The following is a 10682-nucleotide window of genomic DNA, read 5'->3' on the forward strand; positions in this document are numbered from 1 at the left end:
AGCCAAGCTGTGATCCGGCTGCCGCTCTCTTGTCCATGCACAATGGGAAGGGCCCTCTGCCATCACCTAGAATGAAACAGTGTATCAATATCATTAGCACTACTGACTCTTCATCAAAGACCGGAGTATTTTATATGATTTCTACTAACCAGATCACAGGTAGTTCGGTCCACCCAAGCTCTAAATCCCATCCGGCGGAGCAGCTGGTCCTGATGCTGGAAGAGTACTTCTGTATTCTCCATCCAGGTGTTTCCTAGGGCCCAGGGGTAGATCTGCCACCGAAACGGGAATTCCTCTTCCATCTGATTGGCTAAGAACCTGGCAGAAAAGATTAAACGAGATGATAGAACGAGTCAAAACCGTGTAGAGCGGATTATCTATATAAGAAGGAGAGACCTGGAGAAAAGGGGAGAGCTAATGAACACTAGCGTTAGTAATGTTACCGGATCCTGGAATCCTCTCCGAATTTCACTCGGACTCTCCTGTTACTTGTTTACTATTCATTTTTATATTTACAGATCTGGTATAATAAAAGCAACTTACAGAGCTGGGAAGAAGTTCTTTCGATATTCCTCGGTACGGAGTCCGGCTCTCCTGAAGTACACGAGGACCATCTCCAGGAGGTACTGGTGGGAGGAGAAGGACAGTTAGAGGCTGCGACTACTAACAAGTAAAGGATATAATAACTACTCTGGATGAGTAAATCTCATTGTCACATCTAATAAGGACTATTATGTCACCAGGTTATACAGTGCGGTGTGTCTCCAGGCCTATTACACTAGCGTAAGTCCCTATATGTATATATGGTGAATATTCTGTAATATTACCTTGTCAGATATCTTCAAACATCCATCACAGGCGAGGAACAGCCAATGATATTTATCCTCTAGAAAAAAAAAGAAAATGATCAATTTGTTTAGTGACTACAGTAAAGTTACATAATTTAACCTGATTCAACACTACAACCATTGGAAAGGCCCAATGTGTCTTACCGAGGACATTGAGGAACGCTGCCATCTCCTGCGGTTGGGCCCGGTCATCCCTCCTCCTCTTCGGAGGGTCTTCCTCTTCCCTTAGAATGATCACTCTCATCCTTCAAATTTGATACAGACCCTTCAATCTGAGCATAATATCATGTATTTTTGCATTTTCATTTACATAAAGTCATCTTTTCAAGAATAAAAAAAATACTAAACTATTATAATATACATTACCATTCTCTTTTATTTACTAATCTATAGTCAGTTATATTACTTCTTGTATAGACCATGATCCGTGACTATCAACATGCTGCTGTGGAACAATTCCCCAGCACTAAAAATGTAATCTTATACCTTCATAAATCTAAGCTTTTTTAGTTTGTTAAAATTTTATCATTTAAAAAGAGATCCCTTTTCCTCTTCCATCCTCTGTCGTCTCGTCTGAACAGGGTACGTAGTATCCAAGCTACGGCGTCCATGATCCTTAACAGGGGAAATAAAAAGGGTTTATTAGGACAAACCCTTCCAGTGTAACTGCATTACACATGTAAATCCCAGTGCAGTCCCTATAGACCTGTCATTACATTATGTGTATGTGTCCCTATAGACCAGTCATTACATTATGTGTATGTGTCCCTATAGAGCTGTCAGTACATTATATGTATGTGTCCCTCCCCGTACAGTAACTGAGCCCTAGAAAGGGCTTCATAGCTTACCTGGAGGTCACGTTGTCTCTTCTACATAGAAAAGAAGAAATAAAGTGTCAAAGATTTGGAAGGGGGGGGGGCGTGGCCTGCGACCAGCATGGAGAGTCGCAAGTGAGAGGAGCTCCCCAGAGGGGACATCAAAATCCGCTTATAATCCTGGCCTGACCAGAACTAGAACACCTCAAACAACACCAAGGGGTTCCTAATCCCCTACAGATAAGCCGGACCGCAGCTGGGGTCGATTGCAGCCTCCTGGCACCCATAATAGAGCTGCGGACTGTGGCGGGAGCGAGACGGTGCCAACGCCCTGCCACTTTCCCGCGCTCTGCACATAGCCTAACCCGCCGCCGCATCTTGCCGCCCGGCTACGCCGAGACTTCTGCGGGCTGCCCTCTCCCATTTGCCATCCAGCGGGAGACTCCTCTGAAACCCGGAGCTGACTGCACCGCTCCACTCAAGCCGGGGTCCCCCTACGCTATCCCCAGGCCGCGGAGGCCTGCACCTGATCGTAAGTCGGGTGGGGGCAACCCCCCTTACTGAAACCGCCAACCATACCCCTGCAGAGAAGGACACCCCGCTTACCCTGCATCCGAAGCCGGACCACCGCCACGAGACCTGCGCGGGAGCCACGAACCATCTGCCGGCTCCGACCACCCCGACACCGATTACCTGCGACTTCCTGGCGGCCGTTCCGATCCAGGTCTGATCTCGCGAGCTGGGGCTCGCTGCCCGTTCCCCGTCGGTGAGTGGCTGTTCCCGGCTGGATCCACGACGGGACAGTACGCTCCCCCTGCCCCGCCTGGAGCCGCTACAACGATGCCGAGCACCTGCCCCCTCTGAGAGACGCCGCAGAACATCTTTGGGCCTGCGCGGCTGCTCCGGGACCCGACGGAGGCTGCGATCTGCTGGAGCCACCGCACTGCAGCCCCTGCCGCTACACAGCAGCGACACCCGGCACCTCGCGGCGTGCCGTCCGCGGAGCTGCGCACCGACCCGATACCGGCCCCGCAGGCCGAGGACCTCTCCTCCTACCTCCGGTGCGGGCTGTGGCTGGCCCAGCCGCCTCTGACGGCTCACTCCCAGCGGCTCATCTCCGGTTTACCCTGCCACCACCGGACCACGGTGCCCGGGACTCTACACCCGAAGGGATTTCCTTCCCGGGTCCGGCCCTGCGGAGCCGGCGACAAACTGTAAGTTACCCACAAGGGGCTGAGGGACAACACCCAGGACTAACCATATAGACCCTCCACAGTCGCAGGCTTTGGCTAGGCGGCCAACGACAAAACCACCCTACCGCCTAAGATAACTGAGGGGCCGACTACCCTAATATTCTCCTACGAGCGGACTGGGTTGGACTAGACCAACAAAACAAGGGGCACCGCGGCAGACACTGACCTACCTCAGACCCTAAACCACATCGGCGGGGGCGGCCTGCTGTGCCCTGCAGCCGACGAACCGCCGCATTTGACTGCCGCAGCCCCCTGCCCCTTATACAGCGGCCTGACCTAGGCCAGAGATAATTGGGCGCTACCACGGTCCAGACGACCGAACACTCTCCTCTCAACAGCCCATAATAATACAAAGATACAGACCACTGATCTCTACAAGAATACACCGACACCATCTATACTACAGCGACAACCTTCATAACCCGCCGCGCCAATCTAACGAATTCTATCATGAGTACACGCGCTAAAGGCGGCACCGAAAAGTTAAAGGAATTCTCCCGCACTGAATCCCCTGATCACACCCCGCGTGCAACGCGACCCACACAGACGAAACAGTCTGAAAATGAAACAAGGCAAAACCCAGAACCCACCATGCGCCAACTTCTAGATGCGATCAACACTTGCAAAACCTCTCTTACTAACAAAATAGAGGAGATCAAATCCGACGTCTCCCTGTTAAGACAATACTTGCATAATATGCGTGACAGAATACGGGAGATGGAGGACCACGTCTCCAACGCAGAAGATTCACTGCGCCCACTAACTACAGCGCTCAAAAAGGCAACAAGAGCAATAGAATTCTGTCAGTCCCAAACAGATGACTTAGAAAATCGCTCGCGCCGTAACAACCTACGCATAATAGGCCTACCCGAAAAATCAGAGGGCTCTCACCTGGAAACATTCGCTGAGACTTGGTGAAAACGTTACTGGGAGACGACACCTCTACCCATTTTACAGTAGAAAGAGCCCATCGAGTCCCTACGAAACCACCACACCCGGGAGCCCCCCCCCCCGCCCCTTTATAGTAAGGATCCTAAACTGCAGAGACCGAGATGCGGCATTGCGCCAAGCCAGACTAAAGGGCCCATTAAAGTACAATAATACAGCGATTTCCATATTTCCCGACTTCTCTGCCGAACTACAAAAACAGAGAGTCACCTTCACAGAAGTGAAGCGGAAATTCAAAGAAAGACAAATCCCCTACTCAATGGCATACCCAGCTCACCTACGAATAGTAGCCCAGGGAAAAACGGTCTTCCTCCAATCTCCCGCAGAGGCCCTGGAGTGGCTAGATATGCATTCTGAAACACCAAGAGGATGAATGACCCCATCATACTTAGCAACAGGACTTTAAACGTTGCTGCAACCCAAGTTCTCGGCGCCCCCTCGATGCATAGGCGGTGTGAAACATGGCCGAGGCAACCTTAAGTTACTTCTGAGACCCGGCGGTCAGCCTTAAAGGGGTTGTCCCGCGGCAGCAAGTGGGTCTATACACTTCTGTATGGCCATATTAATGCATTTTGTAATGTACATTGTGCATTAATTATGAGCCATACAGAAGTTATAAGAAGTTTTTCACTTACCTGCTCCGTTGCTAGCGTCCTCGTTTCCATGGAGCCGACTAATTTTCGCCGTCTAATGGCCAAATTAGCCGCGCTTGCGCAGTCCGGGTCTTCTGCTTTTCTGAATGGGGCTCCGTGTAGCTCCGCCCCGTCACGTGCCGATTCCAGCCAATCAGGAGGCTGGAATCGGCAATGGACCGCACAGAAGCCCTGCGGTCCACCGAGTGAGAAGATCCCCGCGGCCATCTTCATCAGGTAAGTAAGAAGTCACCGGAGCGCAGGGATTCAGGTAAGCACTCTCCGGTGTTCTTTTTTAACCCCTGCATCGGGGTTGTCTCGCGCCGAACGGGGGGGGGGGGGGGGGGTTGAAAAAAAAAAAACCCCGTTTCGGCGCGGGACAACCCCTTTAAACCTTAAAGGCCACCAAGAGACTCCCCCCAACAGCATAACATCTGCTACTTCTAATTAGATTGTAGCTAAATCGTTTCCCTTTTTCTTTGGTTTTCTATTTTTTTCCCTTCTCTTTTCCCTTGTCTCTTTATCCTCCCTCTTTCCTAACTCTTTTATTCTGTTGTTCTTTGGCACCCGCGTCACAATTTTAAAGAGATGTCAAAGATTAATGGTTCAAACTGTTGTATTCTGTTCTGCATTAATGTTTTTTACAAGCAGGCGCTAACACAACCCCTCCCCTCACACCCACCAACGCCCTACCTCCTCCCCCACCCAAAGGGCACAGACATGATAGCTAAACCTTACACCCACGTAAGCAATGACATCCCTAAAATGTCTTAGCTGGAATGTTCGGGGGCTCGGCACAGCACTTAAGCGAAGGACAGTGTTCTCATACATTAAACAAATAAACCCACACATCAGCTTACAAGAGACCCATCTCATCAGGGACAAGGCAGACACCCTCTCAAAACCATGGATCCAGTGGACCGCCCGCTCCTTCCACACCTCCTTCTCCAGGGGCGTCTTGGTACTAATTCACAAGTCGCTACGCTGGAACCCAATTGTCACCCGCAGGGACCCCGAAGGAAGATTCATATTTGTATACGGAGAAATAGACTCCAAACCATATGTCATCCTATCCATCTACAACCCACCTCACAACAATCTTCACCTTCTGCAGACCGCCATAGCGTTTGCACATCATTACCCGTTGGCAGGAGTGATCTGCCTAGGTGACTTTAACATGATAATGGACCCTACTAAAGACAAATTCCATACACCCCTCTCTAACCCCACTCCCACTTTAAATTCCCCTCTGAGACAACTAGTCGAAAGCGTCGGATGGGTTGACCTCGGGCGACTCTATCACCCCGAAACACGAGAATATACCTGCCACTCACCGGGCTACAACGCGTTGACAAGAATCGATTAAATATTCAGTTCCATGGAACTGGCAGTATACCTCTAAAACATAACACACTGCCCGAGAGGCATCTCTGACCACAGCTCTATACTGTTAACCCTAAAATTCCCTCAACTCAGTATAAAGCCCACTTGGAAACTGCACCCATTCTGGCTTAAGCTCATTGGACCGGATGACCAGACACCCTTCCACATCTCTCTATTCCTAGATGCCCATAGCGACAATACCCATCCCGCCTTGAAGTGGGACACTCTTAAGGCCTATATCAGAGGATTCCTTAAGTCGGCCATCTCATATATTAAAAAATCAACATCTCAGGCCGATAAAGAGATAGAAAATCAGACCCTAGAAGCCGAAAAAATATATATATCTTCCCCCACAGAAGCTAATAAAATAGCCTGGCTCAGTCTATCCCGACTCTATAGACACCAAATACATGCTAAAGCCAAACGCCAACTCTTCTTCTCCAAACACTACTTTGAGCTAGGAAACCAATCTAGTCACTTACTCGCCAATCTTATCAAGCGTGAAAACCAAACAAACACGATCCTCAAGATCAAAAATCAACGGGGAATGGAGTTCACTGATGCCCCGTCTATCACAAATTGCTTTAAAGAATTCTACGCGAACTTGTATACCTCTTCCTCTCATAACACGGTGGCAGACATCTTGGACTACCTAAAAGACTTAAATTTCCCAACCCTCTCTGAAGAGCAGGTTGACCTCCTAGAAGCCCCTATTACTTTGGAAGAGATTCAACTAATAATCCAAGACATGGCTCTCAATAAATCACCAGGACCCGATGGTCTCCCAATAGAGACATACCGCAAATACAACGAACAACTAGGCCCACAACTCCTTGAGGTACTAAACCAAGCACAGTTAGACAAAATACTCCCACCTTCATTCTATAAAGCCTCCATAGTAGTGATCCTGAAACCTGAGAAGGACCCTACAGACTGTATCTCTTACCGGCCTATATCACTGGTAAATACAGATTACAAGATCCTAACCAAAATCCTAGCCACCAGACTAAATCAGGTGATCCTTTCCATCATACACCCCGACCAGACGGGCTTCATGCCAGGAAAGTCCACGACCATAAATATCCGTAGAGTCCAAACAGCTATCCAACTAGGTAAGCAATATAACATGCCCTGGGCTCTGGTCTCACTTGACATGGCAAAAGCTTTCGATTCTGTGGAGTGGGCTTTTCAAGAAGCCTGTCTGATCCGCTTTGGATTCGGACCTAACTTTCAACAATGGGTCAAAACTGTATACAAGTCCCCAAGCGCAAATGTAATCGTCAATGGCATCCCATCGATGGAATTCCAATTGGCAAGAGGCACCCGACAGGGATGCCCTCTATCCCCGGCCTTATTTGCCATAGCCATTGAAGCACTGGCAATTCGATTAAGAAGCGCCCCCAGCGTGACCGGCATTAAATGGGCAGACCTTGAAAGCAAACTGGGACTATACGCAGATGACACAATCCTATTCTTATCGAACCCATCAAACTCCTTTGCCCAAGCTATGACACACATAGATAAATTCTCCCATTTCTCCGGACTATATGTCAACTGGTCCAAATTAACAATCCTCTACACAGAGACTGGCCCAAAAAATGACCCCTGCGTTGCAAGATATGGACTAAAACCAGTCTCAACATTCAAATACCTGGGGATGCTCATGTCATATGACCATAACAATGCAATAGCAGATAACATAAACCCACTCTTAGACAACATAAAACATAGACTGAAACGATGGGCTAAGCTACCACTTTCTGTTGCTGGGCGCATAAATCTCATTAAAATGGTCATCCAACCCAAATGTCTATACATATTACAGCATATGCCAGTGAGTGTCCCCAAACGCTTTTTCAAGTCCCTAAATTCCCTAATTATAACATTTATCTGGAACTCCTCCCGTTCCAAACGGAGCCGATCAACCTTACAAAGACCCAAAGAACAAGCCGGAATGGCCCTTCCGGACCTCCGGCTCTATTACCTGGCAGGGCAACTGCGAAATATCAGAGCCTGGGTCCTAGACAAAGAACTACCCATAGCAGACAAACAACTAGCTAAACAAGTAACATGACATAATCTCCTGAATTTTTTAGAATTCCTGGAATGCACTAAACCCACTGAATTAACCCCGCTTCATAAACTGGCTCTCAGCGTATGGAAAGAAGCAAAGACACTGCAGAATTACCAGGGTGTGATACCAGAACTTCCTCTTTGGAATAACCCCGGCCTTACCGCACTACAGTCCATCCCAGACCCAAAGTACTGGACAACCCAGGGGGTACACACACTAAAAGACATATACATAGACGGAACACTCCCCACATTCACGCAACTGCACGATAAGCTGCAGGCCTCGTACCTCCAACTATTCAGATTCTTCCAACTAAGACATGCTCTGAACTCTCAATTCCCTCCCACCTTGACCCGCATATCCAAGTTCCCCACAATAGGCATCCTCAAATCCCAAGGACCCAAAGGCCTAATATCAGCCCTATATACACATCTCCTTTCAGCAAAAATAGACCTCGGCCCACCCCCAGCATATGACAAATGGAGACTCACCATCACATCCCTTACACCTGAAGAGTGGCAGGACATCTCTGAATCCCATCTATCAGTGTCACCGGCCGTAAACAACAAGCTAATCCAATTATACATCATACATCAAGCCTACCTTACTCCCAACCGTCTGCATAAAATGCGAAATACCACCTCAGATTCATGCCAAAGATGCCACCAACCGAAAGCGGACTTCTAGCATCTGATTTGGGAGTGCCACTTCGTTAACGAGTTCTGGTCAAAAGTGACAGACCTCGTGAACTCACTTTTACGGCCCCCATTATCCATCGACCTGGACCCTAAGGTGGCGCTATTTGGTTTGCTGGAGGAGGAGATGTGGCCATACTACACTCGCGTTTTTCTTGAGAGAGCGCTGTTCCTAGCCTGTAAAGAGAGAGCCATAAAATGGATGGCAACAGAGCCCCCCTCAATCCCACACTGGATCCAAACTGTAAATACTGTAACCTCATATGAAAAAATCATACACCAAAACAGAGGCTGTCCGACTAAATTCCGAAAAGTATGGGGAGCCTGGCTAGACTCTCACTCTACTTTGACCACTGATTGAAATCTAAACCTACCCTATACTGACCCCCCCCCCTCCCTCCCCGATCCCAACACCCCCCCCACCCCACCCCACTCATAAGTGCCTGAAAACTTGTAACTTTCCATTTTCAGGATCCGGAACAAAGAAGAACAGGACCTGAGTTTATTGTTGTTTTCATAAGTTCAAAAGTTTATTGTTACAAACGTATAATCAAATACCTTAAGAAATACAGTAACAAAATCCGTGTTAAATCGAACCAGGACTCTAACTGTATCCATATCACTATGTATCGTATAAATTTCTTTTCATTTTGTATTTCACAAATTGCCTATCAATAAATAAAACGAATTTAAAAAAAGATTATGTACAGATGGGACAAATTGTATCTTGAGTGTGATAGCAGTTTTTGAAGCTGCATTTCTCCGACAGAAATCTCGCAGAATTTCCGTGTGGTCATTCCGCGAGATTTTGGTCCTGTGTGAGCCCAGCCTAAGAGTCTAGCTAAAAAGTAGCCCATCTGTATATTATCTGTACTTAAAAAAAGTTTCATGCAAGTTTCCAAATAAGACTGGGATCCAAATTGAATGGGTCTTCTATTAAAGTAAGTGGAGCAAATAAAGACCATTTTAAAGGGCAAAAAAAAAGTGTCAAAGATTTAAGTTAATACAATAAAAAAAAATGAACGCTGCTCTATATTTATTGCTTATCACCCAAATATATCTATATTTATTCATAGATACGATTCCAAGAGAAGAGAGCAGCGCTGTGTGAGACGGTCCGGGCAGCGGAGGGATCCAGAGGCACAAGCTCCAGCCCATCTTCATATATTTATTTATTTTATTTTTTTTACACTAAAAGGAATGATTTTTCAGGGAAGTGCTTATATTTAAAGCTCTTCCCTGAAAATCACTTCAGGGATGCCAGCAGACCATTGCCTTCAATGGAGCCGCCGGCAGCAACTGCGGCTCCATTGAAGGCCATGCGTTCAAGACCTGTGGTGCACGCATGTCCTATCTTTACAGGCGCATGCCTATAAAACGCGAACATGTGAACACACCATAGGGAATTCAGTGGTTGTAACAGATGCGTGTTTTGTGCGCACATATGCACGCACATAAACGCGCTCGTTTGAATTCACCCTAAAAAGAAACAATTGTAGAGCTGATGATTTCTCTCACTGCTATCATAAAAAAATTAATAAAAGTTTTACAATAAAGTCTATGTACCCAAAAATGGAACCAATAAAACTACAGTTCGCCGCTCAAAAAACAAGCCCTCATACGGCCGTGCCGACGGAAAAGTAAAGTTATGGCTTTTGAAATGTGGAGATAAAAATCTCCCAAAAATCGTTTTATCCTTATGCCCAAAATAGGCCATGTCCTTAAAGGGGTTGTCCCGCGCCGAAACGGGTTTTTTTTTTTTTTCAATAGCCCCCCCGTTCGGCGCGAGACAAACCCGATGCAGGGATAAAAAAAAACAAACAGATAGTACTTACCCGAATCCCCGCGGTCCGGCGTCTTCATACTTACCTTGTGAAGATGGCCGCCGGGATCTTCACCCTCGGTGGACCGCAGGGCTTCTGTGCGGTCCATTGCCGATTCCAGCCTCCTGATTGGCTGGAATCGGCACACGTGACGGGGCGGAGCTACGAGGAGCCGCTCTCTGGCACGAGCGGCCCCATTCAGCAAAGGAGA

General features: G+C 47.7%; 1 long non-coding RNA gene across 1 annotated transcript; it reads left to right on the top strand.

The window, feature by feature from the left end:
• Positions 1 to 508: 508 nt before the first annotated feature.
• On the top strand, positions 509 to 9803 carry LOC136593666 (uncharacterized). Its single transcript, XR_010788281.1, has 3 exons — positions 509 to 670; positions 744 to 783; positions 9725 to 9803. It is a non-coding gene; the product is annotated as an uncharacterized lncRNA (long non-coding RNA).
• The last annotated feature ends 879 nt before the right edge of the window (positions 9804 to 10682 follow it).

Source organism: Eleutherodactylus coqui, unplaced genomic scaffold (assembly GCF_035609145.1).
Source record: "Eleutherodactylus coqui strain aEleCoq1 unplaced genomic scaffold, aEleCoq1.hap1 HAP1_SCAFFOLD_34, whole genome shotgun sequence".
NCBI classification, from domain to species: domain Eukaryota; kingdom Metazoa; phylum Chordata; class Amphibia; order Anura; family Eleutherodactylidae; genus Eleutherodactylus; species Eleutherodactylus coqui.